Source organism: Ascaphus truei, chromosome 2 (assembly GCF_040206685.1).
Source record: "Ascaphus truei isolate aAscTru1 chromosome 2, aAscTru1.hap1, whole genome shotgun sequence".
Classification (NCBI taxonomy): domain Eukaryota; kingdom Metazoa; phylum Chordata; class Amphibia; order Anura; family Ascaphidae; genus Ascaphus; species Ascaphus truei.
In genome coordinates, this window is record NC_134484.1 from 444,337,877 (window position 1) to 444,361,874 (window position 23,998).

Consider the following 23,998-nt stretch of genomic DNA (forward strand, 5'->3'; position numbering starts at 1 on the left):
CAACAGAAAAACTAAGCGTTTAGAGGGCCTGGTTTTTCATATATGGGAAATAATTTAAGTGATTCTTTGGCAGGGTGGAGGCATTTAAATGGAGTCCAGGAGCAGTGAGAACAACTAAAACATACCATATTAAAAGCTAATTTCAATGTCACGATCTCTGTGCACCGACGTCACAGCTCCCGCGTCATTTGACGCTCCAGGAAGGATGGATTTGTGATGATTGCGCACAGCATGGGGCTATATATACACTCTAGTGAGTACTTTTCTACACTTTGACAAAGCACCACAACGCGAAACACGTAGGTGTGGGCTCTCTGCCCGGGTATGTGCTTTTTATGATCCAATAAAATAGATCATTTATCGTGGGAACGCTCTCTGACCTAATCCTTTCTACCTGCATGGAAGTAGTGCTCGGCCTTTCTTGTTCCAGCATGCACCATACACCTGGTAACAGGGGAATCTCCCAAGGGGTAGGCGAAACACTGTTACACTTATATCAGTTTATTGTTGTTTTGGGTGTTCTGTGTTACCTCAGAGGGTTCCATACTCCTGATACCCACACACACTCCTCTCCCCTCCATCTGCCACAGTGTGCATTGAGAGCAGGGGCAAACAGAGCATGGGAGGGCTCTGACTTGCTCTACCCCCCTAACCCTCGTATTGGCCTCTGCCTCGTGCTCTCTGATGAGGAACCCCCTCTCCTCACTGAGTGGCGTGGAGGTGTCTTAACCTGTCAAGCAGCGACACTGCCGATCCCAGCGCATCAGATCCGGATTTGATGTTGCTGGGGAGCGCATTTGGGATTGACAGATCAGTCGTCATTGGTCACAACACAGGTGCCAGGTGGGAGATTGTATTCATACCTGTATAAGTAAAAGGAGAAAAACAAAAGGACGAATAGTAATACTAAATACGGAAGGGAATCGTTTTGTTAAGGGTAAAACGGTATAGCAAACCACCTTAATAATGATTGCTGCTTAGCCTTCACAGCTGAATGTAAAGGATCACATTTGCCTAAGAGGAATATTAATGGAAAGGAGGTGGACACAATTCCATTTTGTCACGGGAGCAGCTACTGCAGAATAAGATCCCAGTGGCTGGAACAGCAGGGCAGGTAGAAAAGACGAAGTCGGGTCACAAGCAGGGATCAAGTCAGGCTTCAAAGGTTCATAGTTCGGATCACATGCAGGAGGCCCTGGCAAGCACCAAGAGGCATAGTCGGGGTCACGAGCAGAGGTCTGGTAACAGCAATAAGGACAGGAAGAGGAACTGGAACAGGTAAGGACCACGATAAACAGGCCAGGGAGGAAAAGAAAGGGGAGGTGTATATACGGGTTGGCTGAGGAAAGGGACAGCTGCAGGTGATCAGGTGATAACAGCAGGTTACTGACAGTCTATTGGACTAGGTAGGCAGTCAGAAGCGCAGTACCGATGGCCGAGAAAGAGAACTGCCGGATGGAAGCAGGAACAATCAGACCCTGTCAGTGATGTCCCTGACATTGAGCAGTCCAGGTGGCTGAGAGGGAGAACTGCTGGATAGGAGCAGGAAGGGTCAGACCCTGCCAGGGATGTCCCTAACATATTTACAGAGGAGAAAATCTGAAAGAAAACTATGTAGACAAGTCAATAGGGCCAGATGAGAGACATCCAAGGATACTAATAGAGCTGTTGGCAACAACATTAAGAGATCTATTTAACCTGTCACTATTAACATATGTAGTTAAAGATGACTGGAGAAGAGCAATTGTAGTCTCACTTCACAGAAGTGGAAATAGGGAAGAGGCAGGTACAGTAACTACAGGTCGCGGTGAGTTTGATGTCAGTGGTGGGGAAATGAGTGGAAATATTGCTGACCATCCAAAGTTCAACAATCGAATTAATCTTTTTGACTGGGTTACTATGGTAATAGCTCGGGGTAGAGCAGAGATGTATCTTACCTAGCTTGGCCATTGACAATGTCCCGCATAGACTGATAAACAAGTTGCAATACTAGGGATTGGACTCTAAGGTAGTAGAATGGATAAGACATTGGTTGAAGGATAGGTGACAGAGAGTTGTTGTAATGGGATTACATTCAGAGGAGGGAAATGTGGCAAGTGGAGTACCTCTGGGATCTGTACTGGGATAGATATCCTTAATATCTTTATTAGTACAAATGGTTTAGACGGGACATTATGCCCTTTTGCAAATGACACAAAGATCTGCAACAGGGTTAACACTCCAGAGTTGTGAGGGCAAACAAAACCACTAATGATATAGGTAGATTAGAGGAATGATCAAGAGTGTGGGAACTACAATTCAATGCTGAAAAGTGAAGAATAATGCACGTGGGTCACAAAAAGGCAGAATAAAGGATTAATGGCACTATCATGTCAACTTCTATAGAGAAAGGGGACCTGGGAGTCATTATTTCAGCAGACTTAACAGTAGGCAAATAATATAACAAAACAATGCGGAAAGCCAGCAGGATGTTACGTTGCATAGGGAGACATATTAGCAGCAGAAAGAGAGGAGTGGTGACGACGCTTGATAGATAATTGGTGAAACCTCATCTAGATTGTTGTGTTTAATTCTGGAGACCATATCTCATTAAGGACGTCATTAAATTGGAGATTGTGCAACAAATGGCTACTAAAACGGTGCATGATTTACAGCCTAAGACTTATCAGCATATACTAACTACAGCACCTTAATATGTACCACTTAGAGCAGGGCTGCTCAACGCCAGTCCTCAAGCCCCCCAACAGGTCACGTTTTCAGGATAACCCTGCTTCAGCCCAGGTGGCTCAATCAGTCCCTGCTTCAGCACAGGTTGCTCTGATTGAGTGCTGTCTTTGAGCACCCCTGGCTTAGCGAATAAAAGGGAGAGGGGGGGATATGATAGAAACTTTCAAATCTATAAAGGGATTCAACAAAGTTCAGGAGAGAAGCATATGTCAAAGAAAGAGGAGTGCTGGACCAGTAGGTCATTCTCTGACACCGGAGGGTGGGCGGCAAAGGGGAAATGTACGGAAGTACTATACAGAAATGGTGGTAGATACAGGGAATGGCCTCCCTACCGACGTGGCAGGGGCTGGCACAGTAGAGGAATCCTAACATTCTTGTGATAGACAAAAGGCTTATGATAAATGTGAAAGAAAGCCCAGGATCAAATAGGGTCTGAGGTGTCACAGGCAGATAGGAAAATGTGCAGCCCCATGGGCCAAGTGGTTCTTATCTGGCGGCAAAGTGTCTTGTTTCTGTTTACAATATATAGCATTGTACAAGAAAATGACTTTATGGCAGTAAACGTGGCATCTTAAAATGAAGCAAGATTATGCTTTTGTTGCCAAAAGCTCTTCGGAAAACATTGCAGGAAAGCAATTCTTTGTTCTTTGAACAAATAAAGAAATACAGATTACATTAGAGGAATATTGTTGTTGACTTTGAGACGACCTTGTTGCCTTTTCACTTTTGAAATGTTTTATTAAGGTAAAAAACGGAATATTTTATTGTAGTAGAAAGTGCTATGTCTTTGTGCAACACGATGGGCCCTTTTAAAGAACAAAGATTAAAGAACAACAGGAATCTTGGATTTTAAAGCCAGCACTACATGGACTATTTAAATGAAATCATACTGTATGTTGAGACTGTGTATCTGCAACATTGTTCTTCATCTCTTGTTACCAGGCCCAATTACTCACTAATCAGCAGCCAAACAGAAGTCGGCTCCGGCAAGGGACATCATTGGTAAAGAAAAAATGGAAAAATGAATGAAATGTCAGAAAATCTGCCCCTCCCTCCCCCTAAAAAAAGTCTTGGGTTTTCTCAGCAGGAAAACTAATTGCTTCCTTCAAAAGAAGTGGCATATCCTTCAACCATAAAAATGCACCTCAGTATTTGTTAGATGAGGAGGGGAAATTGCAGCTTACCTTCCTTAGGGCAGGGACGTTGTGATGGCGATGCCGGCAGTGCCACTGCATGAGCTCTGTGGTTACAGTGGATGGGATGTCACGTGACGCCGCACCGCTATGCGGCATCACGTTGCCATGACGCCATTGGACGTCACTGAGCCATGATGATGGGACCATGCAGGGGCAGATGCTGGGAGGAGATGCCGCTGGAAATGCTGCCAGAGAACCCACACATGTCCCTGCACTGAGCAGCGCAAATATCCCAGTTGCGTTCAACTTCCAGCTGACAGGAGGAGAGAGCTGCAGACCAGCGCAGGCTCTGAGAGAGGTAGGGTGTGTATGTCAAGCTCAAAGAGAGCTAGGGGGAGGTGTGTGTGTGTGTGTGGAGTGGGGGAGAGTGTAAGGGAGCAAGGGGAGAGAAGGGAGTGTAAGAAGGCAAGGGCGGGGAAGAGAGTGTAAGGGGGCAAGAGAGAGGGGGAAAGTGTAAGGGGAGAAGAGAGAGAATGGAGAGTGTAAGGGTAGAAGAGAGGATGGAGAGTGTAAGGGGAGAAGAGACAGGGGGAGAGTGTAAGGGGAGGAGAGACAGAATGGAGAGTGTAAGGGGAGAAGAGAGATGGGGAGAGTGTAAAGGGAAAAGAGAGAGAGAGAGAGGAGGGATAGTGAGGAGAGAAGAGAGATGGGGAGAGTGAGGGGAGAAGAGAGGTAGTGTAAGGGGGACGAGGGGTAGAGAGAGTAGGTGAGTGTAAGGGGGAAGAGGGAGTGAGTGTCAGGGGGGAGAGTATATGGGGGGAAGAGAGCGTAAGAGGGAGAGCATATGGGGGAGGGAGAGAGCGCATGGGGGGGATGGGAGAGAGTGTAAGGGGGAGGGGGGAGTATAAGGGGGAACAGAGAAGGGAGAAAAGAGAGACGGACGAACGTGGGGGAGAGAGGGACGGATGGGGGAGGGATAGTTGAATGGGGGGAAGGGAGAGAGAATTTAACAATGTCATTCTAGGGTTCCTTAATCAAAAAATAAAGGTTGAAAAGCACTCAGGCTATTTATGCATAGGGTGAAAAACCTGTCCTGTTCCTCTCTGAGGAGTTATACCACATGAAGTGGTATAAGTACATAACTCCTCTCAGGATTAGTATCATCTGAACGTTATAACGTTCAAACACACACACAGTCCCCAAGTGTTATTAATAATCCTCACCTCTGAAGGGTCTGTACTTCTGACTGTTACCTTTGAACTTTTCAAGATCAGCCTTTTTGGGGATTATCACATGAGAATCTATTCATACAGTGCACACCCACTGACTGCGCCTGACGTGTGAATAAAGTTTGGAACAGTGGGCACCATCCTAGTTTCCGTTCGGTGTGTCTTTGCGATTCACTTAATTTTGATTCATTTTTGTGTTGTCTATACGTCATTGCTTGTCTGATATTTCTTAATTGAAGTTTTAAGTAAAAGCTTCGTTTTAACTACTTTAACCTGAGTCCTGCATAAAAGGATCTCTTTTCTTGGCTCTGCAGGGATTTGCTCACACTATTTCCCATATCTCAGTTATGTTACGTTTGGCTCCCAGGTATATATGTCCACGAGGTATATAAGGCCAGGTATCCAGTGGCCGCTGCGGTGCTCGCTATGGCGTGCGCCACACACAAGGCACAGCCCTCTATGGGGCAGGTCCTTTTCGGTGTGTGTGCGTGCGCAGTTCATGACATCATGGCCGCGCCCCCATCACTCCCCCCTCGTCAGATCTCCTGCTTTCCACTCCAAGCACAGCCGCAGACCACAGGTTGTGGCTGAAACAGGTGCACGTGCCGCCAGACGCCCCGGCGTGTGTGCAGTCGTGACCACTGAGGCCGTAGCCCAAGTCACTTGGTACAAAAAACAGGAGACTCTTGCTCTCTCTCCCTCATGCTCTCGCTAGCTATGACATGCTTAACGCCATGTTATTTGAAGTTAACACAAGGTTGTGCTAACCTAACATCATAACAGCATATAGTTAGCTTTGTGTGGATGTGCTTTAGAAAATAAGAGCCGTCACTGATTTCGGTGAACGTCGCGTTATGACCCCTGAGCTAACTTAGCGTGTCAGCTTCAAGCTATTACCAAGACACCAGAACAGCACAAACAGGCAGCATGTCCCACACACAGGAACAGCGCAGTCAGCACACCCCCTCCCCACCGTATAGGTCGTTAATTATGAATATTTATCTGTTTCCTACCTAGAGTAGTCCTGCCAGTAGTGCCAAGTACTGTACAATTCATTTGTGGGTTGAATAATTTACAAATATATTGATGGATTATGGATGGATGTTACAGAGAATGTATGAATAAACATATTTACTTTGATAAATTGAAGAAATAAACATAGGCACATTCCTACTGTATTTATTCTATAACTTATACTGACGGGCAACTGCTTTTTAGTGATGTGTCGTTTTTATTTCTCTCCCTGATCTCACCAGTATTTTTTAAATCGAATTCTATTCATTTTAGAGCCAGGAATAAATGTAGTTAGAGGAATATTTAATTGTTATATAGCAGATGCGCCACTTTATGGTATGCAACACATATTACTGATACAATGATTAGTATACAAACGCAATGGAGGTGTAGGTTTTCTCGGAACCGAATAATCTACTGTAAGCAAGTAAAATATACAGTAGGCTTGCATGTAAGTTATAAAGTTGTATAAAGAATCATTATGATGAACAGATTGTCTGCCGATTTTGAAATTGAGTGAACAGTCCCCAAAAATGTGTGCTCCGCTAAAAGACTCGTACAGACACAATACTGAGCATAATAAATGCAAGCTTTATATTGGGTTTTGCAGGCTTGTTTAGGAAAAACCCTCATATGTAACCATAAACATTAAAAATTCTTGGGGCAAAAACAAATGGTGTTACCCTCAATGGCGCTTTAACCTAATCAGTGATGATTCTTAAAATAAGAATATACTATTAATGAAAATAGTGCTTAATTCTCTATATAGAGTGCATCAAATACATATGATTGTGAGGTGAAAAATAAAATAAAATATACAGCTCAAGGACTGGGAAGAAATATGGGACTCGGGTTCAGGAACTTCCATATGTACCACAGTGAAGGAAAATATATTTAAAATAATGTACAGTATCACTGGTATCTTACCCCAGTGAGACTAAAACAAATCTAACCTCTGGCCTCTGACTTATGCTGGAGAGGCTGTAGACAAAGAGGGGACATGCCCACATTTGGTGGTTATGTCCAAAGATTCAGAAATTTTGGCTCACAATACAAACCTTAATAAAAGAAGTCACTGACCTCACAATTACCATTGATCCACTGACCTACCTATTGGGCAGACCAATAGAGGAAATGAATCTCCTTCATTCTTACAGCAGCGAGATGCTCAGTTGCGTCCTCATGGAAGAAGGTGTCGCCCCCCACAAAACAAAATGTAAGAAAAAGACTAAATTAGGTCATGTTAATGGAAAAGCTCATGGCCTTTCTTAAACGCTAAACGGAAAGTTTCTATAAAATATGGGAGCATTGACTCTCCCACTAACCCAAATCAAAATATACCCTACTCGGTAATATGAGCGTAAGAAGGTCCCAAAGCATAGATGAAGGAACCCAGGCAGCCGGGATGAGGGGGGACACACACCCCACCCGCCCTATTTCTTTCTCTTTTCTTACTCTTTTTCTTTCCCTCCAGGCCTCTGGACCATGACGTGGTCCCGGGGTCATATCCTCAGGGGTGATACCCTGACCTCCCACTATTTAACCCAGAAAAATGGTTATTGTATTAGGCCATATTTGTAGTGCAATGTGTGTAAACTTAACTATACCTAATAAAAACGCTTGGAAAAAAATATATAAATATATATATATATATATATATATATATATATATATATATATATATATATATACAGCTCAACCCCGTTATAGCGCGATACGCTACAACGCGGATCAGCTTATAACACGATGTGATCGTGGCTCCCAATTTAAAAACATCTCTATTTTTTCTTTTTTTTTAAAACACACACACACACACACAATGTGGAAATTGATCGTGAATTCATTTTATATAATACACATGCAGGAATCGAACCCATATGCTAGTTCCAATTCCCTACCTGCTATGCCACAGTCCACTGCACTGTAGATGTTAAGTATATTTATACACTCTGTTTTAAAACCAGTATTCACTACACCAAAGTAGTACATTTTACTACAATGCAATTCTTCACTGGGTTTGTTGCTTACTTCGAAACTTTTCAACTTAAAACGGTACTGCAAGATCTCACGCCCAGTTTTTTACAGAGAGAAAATGTATTTTAACTTATTTATTCCCTGTTTGCTTGACATATATGGCCATATTTGTTCACTAGTATTACGCCTTCAACCCCTTACAGGCCATGTATTTAAAATACCTAAATAAGATGCCTTGAAACCTAATGGGGGGAAGAGCTTGAGGACTGGTGTTGAGCACCCCTGTTTTAGCAGATCTGGACCCATAATGTGTTTGCAAAGCACTTAAGATCTCTCTACCCCAGAACGTTTAAAAGAGGCCGAGTATTCACTGGCATACTTGCAAATGCGTGTTAATAATTCAGCTATTTTTCTCAGTTTGATAAGCAAAAGCTGCTCTTGCCTCCAGTTCTTCATATTAAAGGGGAAAGAAGTTGAGCAACTTAAGAGATAAATAATTTGTAATGTTTCCCTAGAGATAAATCATTCTTTCTGACCTTGCTTAGTCGGCGGCTATTGGTGTCTTCAGTGAACTATCAAGAGGTAGAGCAATAAGAAATATATTGCTTCTAAGTGACAAGAGGTATTTAAATTTGGTAACTTTACATTTCCCATGTGATAGGTGAAACAATTAGGAAAAACAGGTCGTAAATTTCCCCTGCAGAGCTGCTGTTATCAAATTAATACATGAAATCACCTAGGAATAAAGTGAAATTATGGCAGAGTAGCAAGTTCCAGTAAGTATAGTAATTTGTGCTGTAGGCCAGCGATGCACAAACTGGGGGGCGCTGGATTTGTCTCGGAGGAGGCACGGGAGGTTGCAGTGGCTCTGCGCATGAGGCCCTTGCAACTCTAAAAGTTTGCCGGTGTCACTCGTGTCCATGGCAACGCGGTGGGGTTCATGTGACGTGACACGCGTCAAATGACGCTGCGATTGATGTGGCCCCGCGGTGTCTTTTGATGCCGCACGAGGTAAGGAGGAGGGGCTCAGAATGGAGAGGAGCAGGCGGGGGGGGGGGGGGCGCAGCAAAAAAAAGTTTGCACGCCCCTGCTGTAGGCAATGATTTAATCAGACAGCTGTAGGGTGCACGTGGATAAGACTTTTAATTGATCAACAGTACGGACTTTGGACGAAGAAACATGTATGGTCTTAAAAGCCCGCGCACACATTCATCGCTGCAGATCTGGTCAGAACGCTCATTTATACAGTAAAATATCTGCAAAAGAGTCTCGAGGAACAAAGGAATTACAGTGGCAGAAATCACGATTCATTACATGTGGTCAAATCAAATATGGAGATCCTTAGGAATAGGTTAACAAGGGACTAATGTGCATATGTGTATCCAATGTATATATCCACAGAGCGAAGATTACATGACATTGTGGTAGGTGTCTAATTTCTCTTAATGCATGCTATGGCCTTGGAAAAGAACTCATGTACAGTATGCAGCATATGCTCTGCATTGGTTTTGCACTACTTCTTACAAATTTGTTTGTGAACAGGAAAAGCACACACAGTAGATGGAGAAGTAGGTTTGCTTAAGTGGCAGAGAGAAGCCGTAAGTGCTGAGGAGATTTCTGATTTCCAAATGACAGCTGCAAAGATCACAAACGTGAACCGATGTGAGAATTCAAAAAAAAGAATAACGCGTGTTGTTGCTCAATGGTTTTCTGAGCCTCTTCATTGTCTCTCGGAAGTTCATATTGTAGTTTATGATGTCCATATCTTCAATCACGCATATAGATCTTCTACATCAGGGGCGGCCAACTCCAGTCCCCAAGGGCCCCAACAGGTCAGGATTTCCGGATATTCCTGCTTCAGCACAGGTGGCTCAATCAGTGGCTCAGTCTTTGCCACTGATTGAGCCACCTGTGCCGAAACACCTCTACACAATGACAACAACATACAATGTGTTTTTTTAGAATATGTCATTAAAGCAGCAGGTGCCCGGTCTATTTTTTTTATTTTTTTTAATCGCCCCCCCCCTGCCCCCATCCAACAACCATCCAACCTCCGCCCCCCCCGCCCCCATCCAACCCCCCCCCCCCTCTACCCCCAACCCCCCTTAGGAGCTAAAACACATTAATTCCCGGTCCGGGGTGACACAAGGGATTTAAACAACCAGGAAGTACCAGTGTGCTAGTGTTCCTGGTGTGTATCTCGTATTATTGTGCTTGAGCTGTGTGGACCCCATAGTTCCCCCTATGTAAAAAAAATTATCTGAAACTGGGGGGAGTACAGTCATTACTGTCATTACTGCTTTAGGTGACCTTGGGATTGAGCAGACTAGTAATATGCAATAAAAATATATTCATCTGAACCCCAATACTACAATCTACAATTATACGTTTTAGCACCACATACAGAATTGATGTCTGTGCAAATAAGCATTAAGGGTTCCATAAACATTAGGAAATACATATGCTTTTTAATATCCCGTGTACTGTATACCAAATGTGTATGCCAGCAATATTCTGAAAGGATGTAATCAAAATATGTAAAATGTAATACAAACGTTAATGCTTTATGTAACCCAATGTACAATGCAGGCAACACACTGACACTGGCCCGTCAGGTTCCTCTCCAGTGTGCCATGGACATGTTACTGATGATGGACGTAAGATCAGCCAATAGCAAAGGTGGTGGAAGAGGCGGGACTAAGGAGAAAGGAGCTTTTAAGTGGGGTCGGCTGAGCACGCTGAGATGAGGCTCAGGACTAATTACAAGTGACTCAGGGGGCAGTCCATGTTGCGCTGGAGAGAGCGGGCACTAACTGGTAAGAGAACAGCAGATCGAGCAGGGAGGCCCAGCAGATCACCGGAGTGAGAGCAGCACGGAGGAACGAGCACCGTCGGAGGGGACCCTCAATGGCGTTCAGCTAAACGTGGTACTAAATCATTTCACAAAGTACAGGTCTTGCTACACTTATCCGTATTAAAGAGTTCCAATGGTGTAGGGCACCATGACACAGGCCTTGATACCCACGATTGGGTGGCTGCAGTACCAGACACTGACATACATCCTTGCAGCGCTTAGGGGGCATGTCATGATGTGGACATCCCCTTTTTGGTCTTTTGGAGCCACCATACCTGTGGAGTCTGCAGATCAGCTAACCAACACTGACAAACAGCAGGGAGCTCTGCACACGGAGAGGCACAACAGACTGCGCACGAATCTGAGAAAGCCTCCCATCCCTGTGGACCCAGACAGACAAGTCAGGAGTTGAGAAAAAGTGACTGAAAAGCAGCTCCAGCAAGGACGTTTTTAAAGGACACTTGCAGCAATAGAAACCACCACAATCCATGTGGTTGGTCGTTTGTAAGTGTATTTTTATCTCACCTCCCTTATTTTTGTAATAAACAGTATTATGCTATGCCTCTCTCCACTTTTTAAGGTAACAGGAGAAGGAAAATAGAGGAGTATGCACTACGGGAACAAACACACAGGCAAGTGTCAAGTTCTCTACTTCTCTATAGATTAAGATACTGAGGGTCGACGCCTATTATACTACTTGTGTGTGGTGTTTTTTGTTGTTGTCTTTTTTCTACATAAGGAAGAAAAGAGCAATAAGACCACGCGCTGGAGGACAACTTTATTTTCTACCAATCTTATATAAGGAGGAGTTTGAATTACCTCCTGGGACACCAGCTGCGGGACTTTATTTATTGCACCTCATTAATAGGACTAGCGCCACTTTTATTTTTTCTTTAATGTTGATGTGTTATATATGAATGTAGTGACCTTTGTTAAGGATCACAAGGTACCTACTATATAAATATGATTATATTATGAACATTATTGTAGTCTGTCTGACCTAACACCACTTGTGGCATATCACCGAAATTGAGGACTCAGGCCCCCACCTCAGCAACAGGTGTCAGTCTGGGGGCAGAACAATGAGGGGTTACATTTATTTAAACATCCTGTAAGGTGCAACATTTTGTTCTGCTATCACAACAGTAGTCAACACAGGTTTCAATTCTGCAAAGTTGTGTTCTGTATTAACATGTACACAAAAGCAGTTTACAAATGACCAATGCTTGGCTGGGTAGAAAACATGGTGCTAATCCATGCAGAACATTGTACTGTACATGTGTAAATAGCTCATGAACAGGTTAATCTATTAAGAGCGATGAAATTGGTCCATTAAAAGTACTGTATCCCTGAACAAACCTGATGCCAATAATAAACATGCAGAAGTCCATTCACATGTTTCACACAAACCCCATAGGTTTGTTTCATTTTCTCAAACTATCTGTCTGAACATGTATAAAGGAATTTCACTTTAAGCATTCTGCTGACTAGAACGAAATACCTATTTAGTCTACCATAATGTTAATATTTTCAGTATGCAGGACTATATAGGAAGCACCATATGCACAGTTTTACTATCAAATTAAATAGCATTTTAGTTAAAGGGTTTCAAATTTGGAATATCGAATACCCCCTATGTCTCTTCCCAAGGGCATGTAAGGTTTTATTTTCAGGTCATTAGGGAAAGCCCTGGAGGAGACGCAGTAATAAAAAGAAAAATCCATTATACAACTCCAGTATGTAGCAGCACAAACACTTGACTAGCTTGTGATTCGCATTAAAGAACATGACTTTGATATATTTCACTGCACTAAGAGTGCAACCGTTGTCAGATTCCGTATACAATGTATAGACTTTTAAAGAGGCAATCCAAGTAGCATTTTTTTTTGTTTTAATATATGCAGCCTTTGATTACCTAAACTGCCGATCGATTGGTTCTCCGGTGATCAATCAGCAAAGATCCTGCTTCCCAAGGTTCACTAAATGGCTACCATTCAGTTTCATTCAATCTTTCAATCCGTGTAACTCAGCAGCTACCATGTATGCTTATATTACTAAGGTAACAGTACAAACTGCTGGTAATGTTGGCAACAAATGATCACAAACAAGAAAGTGTTACAAAGAACTTGCACTGCTGGGGAAGTGTGCTAAACCTGGTACAGAAATCAAAGGATGCTCGGTATATTAAAACGCATACAAAATGTCACTAAGAGCTGAATTTAAAAAAAATGTAGTAAATATTATCTAATACCACAGAACTGATTTATGTTATAAAAAAAAAACATATTAAAGCTACAGTAAGTAACGATAAGATCTGCATTTTAAAAAGATAATGGTTTGCATACTGTAGTGCTGACCCATTGTGATTAGAATCATTCGATAGTAAATCTGGTACGTATTTAATCATCGTCAGACACAGGTATATCACACATCTACAGACGGGTAACTGAAAAGAATCCAGGTCAGCCTTCCATAAATAATATCTACAAATCTCTCAGGAAGCAATATCTCCACCACGGACTCCCTGTGACAGCCACTGACACGCTTTGTAGTCTCACATCACGCAAGAGGCGGTAATGAAACAGAAATATATAAATAAATTTCAGAATTATATATTATAGTAGAAAAGTGTATATAGCACTTGGACTCTATAACCCAAGTTATTATGCTTCTGGAGCTTAGCTCCGAGTGTTCTGCTCTTCATTAATGTTTCATATCATTAGGAGCAAGTCGTCAAACTGCTTCTTGTCTCGTGATGTTGCAGCACCCTGAGAAATGGCTCCTGGCGACCTTGAGGCATAAGCCCTTTAACCACGGGAGGGATGAGCAGAGGTTTCTCAGAACTCAACCTGGTGCTATGAGCTGCAGGAGTCGGAAAGCAGTTGATCCTGTGACGTGGGAGCCCTCCTGCCTGGCAGTGCTTAAAGGCTGGCTAGTGTGGCCCGGCAGCGCGTCTAGGATGACCGCACTGGCCATACCACCTGGTCAGCAGCCCAGTTCTTCCCGATCCCCCCATGATATGTAATATAAGGTAAAGCACTGAATCTCTGATCCTCCTAACATTTGTAACGTTTCAGAAGGACCAATAATATTTTGTCCTGCACACCCTTCAAAACTTTGGCCTAATTTGTATGCGCACAAATTGAACGAAACAGAACAGACTGACGTGAGACTATCCCATCCCTTCTCTACAATCTGGATCGCATGTTGTGTCGTGGCTTTTAATATAAGAGAAACGTTGGCTCCGTAGGGGAGATGTATCGGCGGAAACCAATGAGTTTCTTCGGATACGTTGCTCCATTTCCTACATGCGTTTGCGTACAATGTCAGAAAGTGTTTCTTTTAAAGCAAACTGAGGCAGAAATGTTTACGCCCCCTCAAATCTGCCGGATCTTTAAAAAAAATTCAAGTCCAAACAAAAACAAGCGTTGCAACAGGACGCAGAATGTGATGCATCTCATTTTAATCTGTGCGGCAATTATCTCCTTCCTAACTCCTCCTATTGACACTCCTCAAATCACAATCGGATGCACACCACGCAAAATCGGCAGCAAACATGGACCCCGAACAAAATGTCCCTAAATTTGCCTTGATCCATCACCCTCTCAGTAACACGGGTGGTGCAATTCTGGGGCAAAACATCATCACCGTGCTCTCTGTATCCCATTGAAATTTATAGGACTTTTTTTTTTTCCTTTTTACCTTTGGTGCAACTAAAAATCTATCCCAGGGGCGGTTAACACCAGTTCTCAAGGGCCAGCTTCAGGACAGGTTTTCAGGATATCCCTGCTTCAGTCGAGGGAGTTCAATTAGGCACTCAGCCGAAGACTACTCTTAGCTCCTTGTGACCTTGGGCAAGTCACTTTAACTCCTTGTGCCTTAGGCACAAAAAAATAGATTGTAAGCTCTACGGGGGAAGGACTCGTGCCTGCAAAAATTATATGTACAATGCTGCGTACACTGTAAGGCCTCGTCCATGGTTGCTGCTTGCTGGCTAAGGCGCGCTCCCGCTCAGCACTGAGCCCCTACAGCCGCAATTAGAGCGGCTTTAGTAGGGGCTCGCCTGCGCTTCCGCAAGCGCGCCGAAGCGTAGGTCTTACCAGAATTTTAGATTTCCCCGCTTGCCGGCGCGCAGGGCCGGTCACGTGAGCAGTTCGCCCAATGAGGGCGAACCAGCTCCGTGACATCACTGGCCCGCCCCCGACATGCCCCCTGACGGCGCGCTGACTAAGGCCAGGGAAAGCACCCGCTTTCCCTGAGCCTCAGCGCACCTCAGCACGCCAGCAGGTAACATGGCCGAGGCCTAAGTGTGTACAAGACACAAGTTATTATTATGTACTACGGCAAAAAGAAGGAAGTGTGCTAAGTCACTAGAGAGTCTCGAAAATATCAGGTGCGTATGCAATAAGTTACAGCTATTAACGGGGCCCAATATGAATTAGTTAATGGCTTGTGGATTCCAGCAGCAGCCTCCTGTTCATGTTAAAGAGAAGCAAAGGAACAGTTTGTGAAAGGAATTATAAATGAGCTACTTCAAACGTCTTTCCTGTACTAACCGGTCGTTTGGGGCATGCGTCCCAATAACAGTGCTCAATCCAATTCTGAACTTCAATAATTTGAACAGTTTAAGTCCATATGTATAGGAAGCCAGTATACCCATACAGTGAGGTATTGGACCCAGTGCTTAATTGATGCAGCAGAACAACCGACACTAACCAATGAGATAGTCCATGTGTCAGAATGAAAGAGTGAGGGTTAACATACCATTGATGTGTAGGACTGCGCCGTACAGGACCCTTATGCTGCAGCACTGTTGCCGGTCATCAAGTCTGTTATAAATATATATTTTTAACCTACACCTTGCTGGTCTCCTATTCTACTCGGCTGTGCACCGCTGGAATCCCGGGATTTCTACCACTACTTTCCTGTACTAACACTTGTGTGCCTGACTTACAGTAACTGAATGCTATTTCACATTTGTGAGCCCAAACACAATAACTTAATGCGTGATTAATGGTTCCATCGTAGGTTAACCCCATTGTAATGGTGCAGGGAGAAAATGTAGAGCAGAAAAACATGTTGCACGTACCTGAAAATATCTAGATCAGGGGCGGCCTACTCCAGTCCTCAAGGGCCACCAACAGGTCAGGATTTCAGGATATCTCTGCTTCAGCACAGTTTCACACAGTTTCTGGATATCCCTGCTTCCGACTGAGCTACCGATTGAGCCACCTTTGCTGAAGCAGGGATCTCCCGAATACCTGACCTGTTCAGGACTGGAGTTGCGTACCGCAGATCTATGCCAATATTGCACAAACAGCAGAGGGAGATGGCAAAACGAAGCTCTATCTATCTTTACTGAGTACCTAATTCCAAAATATAAATACATTTCATAAATAAGAAGCTGTATAGAAAGCTTTGATTTGTACATATTCTAAATGAGTAAGTAGCAAGCAAATTCTACGTCGTTTTTAGGAAGGTTATATCATTTTGGCACGTTATGCTAAAAATATATAGCCACATCCACACTTATATACAAACTTGCTCATGTACATATGGTTTTCAAGCTATTAGCTGGGTACAACCTGTCCAGAAATACAATAACATAGAAATACAATAACATAGAAATACAATAACATAGAAATGGCATGCCACAACTAATAATAAGCTTCTATACATTTAACACAGAAACACCACGTTTGGCACTATTGCTATTTAGCAGGTAAATAAACAAATAAATCTATTTAACAGAGTTTAAATGACCAATAAACGTATCAAGATTAGAGTAAGTTGTACTGTTTAGGGAATGCTTAGGTTTCACCGAAGACCATTCTCATGTATTTCAGTAAATGGGAATCACTCTTCTAAATCACACCCCGCCTTCACAGTGGTATTTATTTTGAATAACAAAACTTAGTGAAGGCGTAATGGTCCGTGAGGTGTCTTCTGTACCTTGGGCATTGGTGTTCAGAGGTCTTGAATTACTTGTTAAATACAAAAAGCCATGTAGATCAGTAGAACTCGAAACAGTTTTACAAAATATAGGGGCCTATGCAGAGAGCAGCGCTATTTCGAAATTCGCCATTTTTTGGAGAAAATCGCGCAGAAAACAGCAGAAAATGGCGAGTTCCGAAAAACGCGCCAATTTTTCTTTTCTATTTGTAAAACTCGCCTCGCGGCTGGCGAGAACCTCAATCTCGCCAGTTTTAAAAATATCCTAATGCAGAGAGCCGCGAACGGCATCTAGCGGCTGTTCGCGCCAATAAAATGGCGCGATTGTCTCCTTTTTGCCTCGCCAGAAAAAATTGGCAAGAAGCTGCCGCTCGCGGCCATTGCAATGGGAAAAAAAAGGCGCGAATTTGTTTTTACACGTTTCTGAAGCGCGCATCTCGCCAATTTAAACTCGCCACACGCATCCATGTTAAACATAGCAGAATTCGCACTTTTCTGCATATGGAGAATAAAACTCTCCAAAAAAGCTACTTTTTACTAAATTCGCCATTTTTAAAATTCGCTGCTCTCTGCATAGGCCCCATAGGCTGTGTTGAAAGAATGACTGCTACAGTATATAGCCCCATTAGCAATGAAGTATGTATTGTTTTTGCAACGCATTGAGTATTTAGTAATAGAAATGCTACGTTTTCCTCCACATGCTAAAAATATTTAGCACCGCTTTTGTGATTTATTCCGACAGAATGACGATGCCAGGGCATTTATAACTAGCAGCTATTACTAAATACTCAGAGCAAAATGAATTATGCATGAAAGCAGAGAAAGTCTATTGATGAAACAATGCTTTACAACTCATTTTCATGAACTCCTCAAAAGAAAAGAAAACCCGTTTTTTTTTTGCAAGCAGAAAGGGTCGCCGTTATAATATCTTTATCTAAAATGTTGTTTGATGTGTGTCCTTTATAATATTTCCATGAAATAATAGTGAACCTTTATTATTTGGTAGTCACAGAAATAACATGGAAAGTACACTGTACACACATCAACACGTAAGGGGTTATTTACAAAAATGTATGCAAATTTAAAAAATGTACTCTCCAACATTTTAGCAGGTTTTTCCCTCCAATGTTGCTTCCTTGCGAAACGTGGCCAAATCTCAAAAGGCTAAAAAAAAAATCAAAAATTGCACATTTCCACCCAGAATTTGCATTTTCTCCAAGCCTTTTTAAGGCCTTATCCCGAAATAGGACGTTTGTATGAAAGAAAGAGAGTGATCGTGTAAAAGAAAGCGAGAATGTAAAAGAGAGTTTAAGGGAGATTAAGGTCCAGATCAACAAAGCTGTCATTGACTTAACAAGGCATTCAATTAAGTTAATGCAGTGTTAAGTGGTAACGGATATCTTCAAAGCACAGTAACGCTGTGTTAAGTGCTGTTTTCCGCCATAAGGGGCCCTTGCATTAACTATAACAACGTTAATGCTAATGATATGGAAAAGAGGTGTTACCTCTAACAACGCCTGTCCGCAGAGCTCTGTTACAGTTAGCACAGGGATTTAATGGTGCATTAGCTAAACTTGGCGTTACATTCAAACCCTGAGGTCTTTTACAGGACCTCTATAAGTGAAGACTACTGTTAGATAGGATATCATTATTTAACGGTTTATTTTCCTCTTCTGCCTTCTCTTTTTTAACTTTAAAGCTGCAGTTCAAGCTTGTTTTTTTTTATTTATTTATTTTTTTAATAAATCAGTTCTGTACTATGACAAAATACGTGTAGCATTTTTTATTTTTATTTTGAAACAATTTTTAAAGACATTTTTAAAGTATTCTAATGTAGCAAGCATTTTTATTTCTATAGAAACCATTTACAAAGTCAAACCCCCTCCCTCTTCTGGCTCTTGAGCCCTGCCCTCTCTCTAGCAGTGCACCAATTTTATCTAGTAACTGCCTGGTCACATGATCTTCCACACAGAACTTTGCATCGTGGGTACTATTTTGCAGCAATAACTGAATAAAATAACCCGAGCAACGCGATTGATTACAGGAGAACGGATCGATCTGCAACTTAGCTAATCACTTGTTAGTGTGCAGATTGTAACGATGCACATATTAAATGTAATTTTTTTTTTTTTAAACGGCAGCTTGAACTGTAGCTTTAAGTAAACACCTATTCAGGGTCTTTGACAGGCTTAACGCCATGTTATTTGAAGCTAACGCAAAGCAGCGTTAACGTTACATGCCGTTGAGTCTGTGCTAATGAGATAATGGCCATTGATTTTGCATACATTTAGCTTTGTGGTTTGGCGTTAACCTCCGGGAACAGAACATTTGTTACGGATTGTGATAACATGACGTTACGAGCCCTGACTTAACACAGCTTTGTGGATCCGGGCCTAAAAAGAGGGGCAGTAAACGCGAAAAATAGGGGAAAAGAAAGAGGAGAGGGGAAGGGAGTGAGTTATGGCGTAGTGGTTTTGTACTAGTTTTGCCCCGGTTTTACATTCAGGAGACTTTAGTATAGAAATCCTGATGGTGTGGAATAGAAAGACTGCGAGAGAAAGAAACTGGACAATTTTGTGCAACGTGTTTAATTTAGTAAAATGCTATTTATTTTAGGTCGCAACACACTTTAATGCTATGAGATATTGATTATTATATGGCGCAATGTAATCCATTTAATCTTTTTCCATGGCTTACCACGTCTTTCCATTCACTTGCGCTGCTAATTACTGAAATGCTGTGTTCCAGGATCTTTGTGTTCAGAGATTCTGTGTTTTCGGTTTACAAACGGACGGTTTTATTTTTCACAATTACTTGGCTCCATAAACCCATACTTACAGTATGACGTAGTCACCATCAGAACTAATATTAAGCAAGTCTCCGTTAGATTCCCTAGTTTTGAGAAATCAGCAATAGTATTGAGTATAATCACCATCATCACTCAAACTAATGTCCGTAGAAAACATTTGAGGAAACAATTGTGATTAATATTGTATCACAGTTTCTCTACTATATCTCGAGAACTACACAAAGGTGCTCCATGCCTAAAAGCAGCAGTACAAGCTGCCATTAAAAAAAAAAAAAAAAAATCCACACTAAGTAATTAGCTAAGTTGCCGATTGATCCGTTCTCCTGTGATCTATTGATGAAGATTCGGCTCGTGGGTTCACTAAATGGCTGTCAGTGCTGTAGAAGAGGACCAAAGATGCAAAGTTCTGTGAGGAAGATCATGTAACCTGGCAGTCACTAGATACAATTAGTGCACTGCAAGAGAGAGCCGGACTCAAAAAGGGGTGTGACAGAGTCTGTTTCAGAAGAAGAAGGGGATGTGACTTTGTAAATGGTTGCTATAGAAACAAAAAATGCTTGTTACATTATAATATATTAAAATGTCAGTCATATATATTCAGCCGCCAGATGTGAAATAGCTACGGCTTGGAAACAGAAACAACAGCCTGCCGTACGTAGATGCAGTAAAAGCGAGACTTTGGAGGGTTTGTCTTATGGAAAAACTGACAGGGATACAAAACGATACAGTTCAGAAATTCTTAAAAGTATGGGAACCATGGAGGAACTATATAGGAAGTAGATATCTGACATGGGGAACTCTCCAAATTTGAAGAGCAACAAAATTGTAAAGTCGTAAAAACCCACAAATGAAAAAAAGTATAATTCTTGAAGTAATTTCAGTGCAATGTGGTCTGAACCCGAATAAAACACCGCGGCAGACCCCGAAGGTATTCCGTATTCCACAAAGGTTTGACTTTTAATATATATCTCCCAAAATGTGGCAAAATATTATAAAGGCACTGAAATTTTTTTTTCTTTTAACCTCTTTCCGTCTTATTAGTTGATTTTTTTGTATTTGTTATTTTGTGCGCTGTCTTAACAGTGATGTCGTTAATGCCTACCATATTAAATGTGTTACTAATGTATGTAAACTAAAAGTAACATGATACCACCTTTTCTTTCTGTACCCCAACCCCCACCATTTTCACAGAACATTAAAATAAAGAACAAGTTTAAAAAACAAACAAAAAAAAAAAAAAAACAAATGCTACAAGTATTTTTCCTCATAGTACAGAACTGATTTAAATATTTAAAAAAAACACATGTACAGTAGGATATTGTTTGGTCTGCAGCTTTAAGATACAGCAATACCGAAAGCCAGCATTGGATCAAAGGGCCTAAACAAAGACATACACATTAATATGAAAAACAACAACATACACATTTTTAATAGGTTTGAATCAGGGGGTTTCTGGAGCTGAGCCGCGTTTATTTCAGCCTCGGGGCTCCCCTGCTTCCCAAGATTCTTACCTCCGATGGGGGCGCTGATATCTCAGATCTGTTTAAATTACCCACAAAAAAACACTCAGCACTCAATATAGAAAAAATAGGTCAGAACAGACACAGTGCATACACAGGATAAATGGTGTAAAGCTGAGAGTTTAATATATAGGCATAAATAAATGAAAACAAACACAGTGCATACACAGGGTCAGTGGAATAAAGCACGGGTCCGAGGGAAAAAGGTAGCACAAAGGGATAACAGAGGGGCAACATTTCAGGGTTTAGCCCCTTCTTCTGGACCGTTCCTATAGATTAAAAAAATTATCTGCGGGACTTCCCTTAATGTCCTCTGATGTGCCTCCCTCTGAGAAAAATACAGTCCAGGCACAGACTACAAAACATACAGTCCCAACCACAAATGTCTCTGCAGAGCAGACTCAACCCCTCACTAACCCAACCTCACTAACCCAACGTCTAAATGCAGAAATATAAGTAAGCTCTCTGCTTTACACCATTTATCCCGTGTATGCACTGTGTCTGTTTCTATTTACGTATGCTTATTTGGTTCTTTCTGTTTATTAAAATATTTTCTTTTTGACGTATTCCTGTGTGCTTGACCTACAGTATTATTTCTAGCTTAAGGCCCCGCTCCCTCCGTCAGTGCTCCCGCACTGCAGACAGGCGGGGCGCTGACAGACACAGACCGCGATATGCGGTCTGCAGGGAGCGGGAGCCGGAGCGGGAGGTGGGCGGGAGTGGGAGGCTTGAGCGGGAGGGGTGGCGTGGCTTGAGCGGAGGGACCCGCTACTCTCCCCCCCCTCCCTCCCTCCACGGGCTCGGGCTGGCACTCATACACACATGCAGACACACACACACACACACTCAGGCACACACACACACACACAGACAGACACACACACAGACAGAGGCAGGCACTCACGCACTCAGACACACACATACACACACACGCAGGCACTCTATCACACACACACACGCACGCACGCAGGCAGGCACTCATACACATATACACACACACAGAGGCAGGCACTCACGCACTCAGGCACACATATACACAAACACAGACAGGCACTCAGACACACACATACACACACACAGACAGGCACTCACGCTGCTTTCCCTCCACACACCTCCCCACTCCCCGAAGCCTCTCCTCCTCCCAAAGCCTCCCCTCCTCATTGGCTCACAGCCACACCACGTGACGCGTCAATGCTAGGAAACACCATTCTCTTGTATCCCGTAGCGGCTGACGCATCACAGCGTGTAGTGAGCTGTGCAGCCAGGGGGAACCGGGACCGGCTCGGGAGGATTCCCCTGCTGGTGGGGAACTCGCGTGTGGCCGCCCGCACCGCAGGGCGCACCGGGTCCCAGGCCTAAGTGTAGGGAACGCTGAGTGTTTTCTGTATCATTGAGGGTTTGTGGGGTCCCTCTCTTTGTTCCTGTTGCACCTCTATTGGATCTATTGTTCTCTTATACATTTCATTTATTGAGTGCTGTCTTTACCTTATACTTTTTGGTTTAAATGACCTGCATCACGTGGGCTAAGAGGAAGCCACAAGGGACGATGCCACAGCTTCTTACTGGCTCTCAGCATGCGGGACATTTAAAGCCGCCATTTCGATAGCGCCAAATAGCCCTGTGCCATTAATATGGTATTTGGCCCAGCTGGGTGCCCCTGAGCCATATTGGGGAATTGTAAAATGTCAGCTTTGCAACCCAGTCAACCCTGACTGTTTGTGATAAAACGGTTTATGTGTGCCTTATTATTCCAAGAGTGTTAAGCAGCGGACATTTCCCTGCTTCAGCACAGACCAGAATAGTAAGACCGTGCAGGGGAATGGATTACATTCAGGTCCCCCGGTATATGCCCGAGAACCCCAGAACAAGGGGGGGTTCAGAGTAAAGTCATTTTTAAGATTATGTGTATAATTGTGGCAGTGTTTTCGTGTAAGGGCGTGAAAAGAAAAATGGTTTTAAAACCCAGCAGCTAGCAGCATAGCAGGCGGTGTTTTGCTACATTTCGCTAGGAAGCTCCTAGCGTCGTGAGATTTGCTGTGAGCACTGTTCGGGTAAAATCAGGAAATATCATGTCGCACAATTTTTATAGAATTATATAAAAACTGATGAATTAAAGTCCCCCTATTTTAATTGTACCAACATGTTAGGCATATGTAAGGAATCCGCTCCTCGGTTTACTGTTTGCCTTACCTTGCAGTCTTGTGCAGTCCTGGAACACTTCCCCTGATATTTACTGCAGCCTGGATTCACTCACCAAAGCAATACTGCCACACGCCCCTTCTGCTATTGGTTCACTGACCTTTAAGTACTGCTTTCTCACAATGCTCCCTGCCGAGCATAGTCCTTTCTAGATGTCACTAACTGTTCTGCAACAAGCCCCTGGCTTGTTATCCTGGTTTCCTAAGGCCGACTGCTATTGTCATGCAGCGGTCCGTTCCTGTCTCCTGTGCTGAAGCTGAGTACTCTCCTTGTTGTCTTCAGCTCCAGGTTTCCTAAGGCCGGCTGCTATTGTCATGCAGCGGTCTGCTCCTGTCTCCTGTGCTGAAGCTGAGTACTCTCCTTGTTGACTTCAGCTCCTTGTTTCTTGTGACCGGCTGCTATATTCACGCAGCGGTCTGTTCCTGTCTCCTGTGCTGAAGCGGAGGTTTCCCCAGTGTTTCTTCAGCTTCCTGGTTCCTGGGGTCTGCTGCTCATTCTCTATTGCAGAGGCCGTGTCCTGGTTCCTGCGCTGAAACGAAGGATTCCCCAGCCCGCTCAGGACTATTGCGCTGAAGCACTGGTTT

The 23,998-nt window shown here is 43.0% G+C and overlaps 1 protein-coding gene across 1 annotated transcript in view; it reads right to left on the reverse strand.

The window, feature by feature from the left end:
* The window catches only part of DPP6 (dipeptidyl peptidase like 6), a 1,044,825-nt gene that overhangs the window by 968,965 nt on the left and 51,862 nt on the right, over positions 1-23,998 (reverse strand). The window lies entirely within an intron of this gene.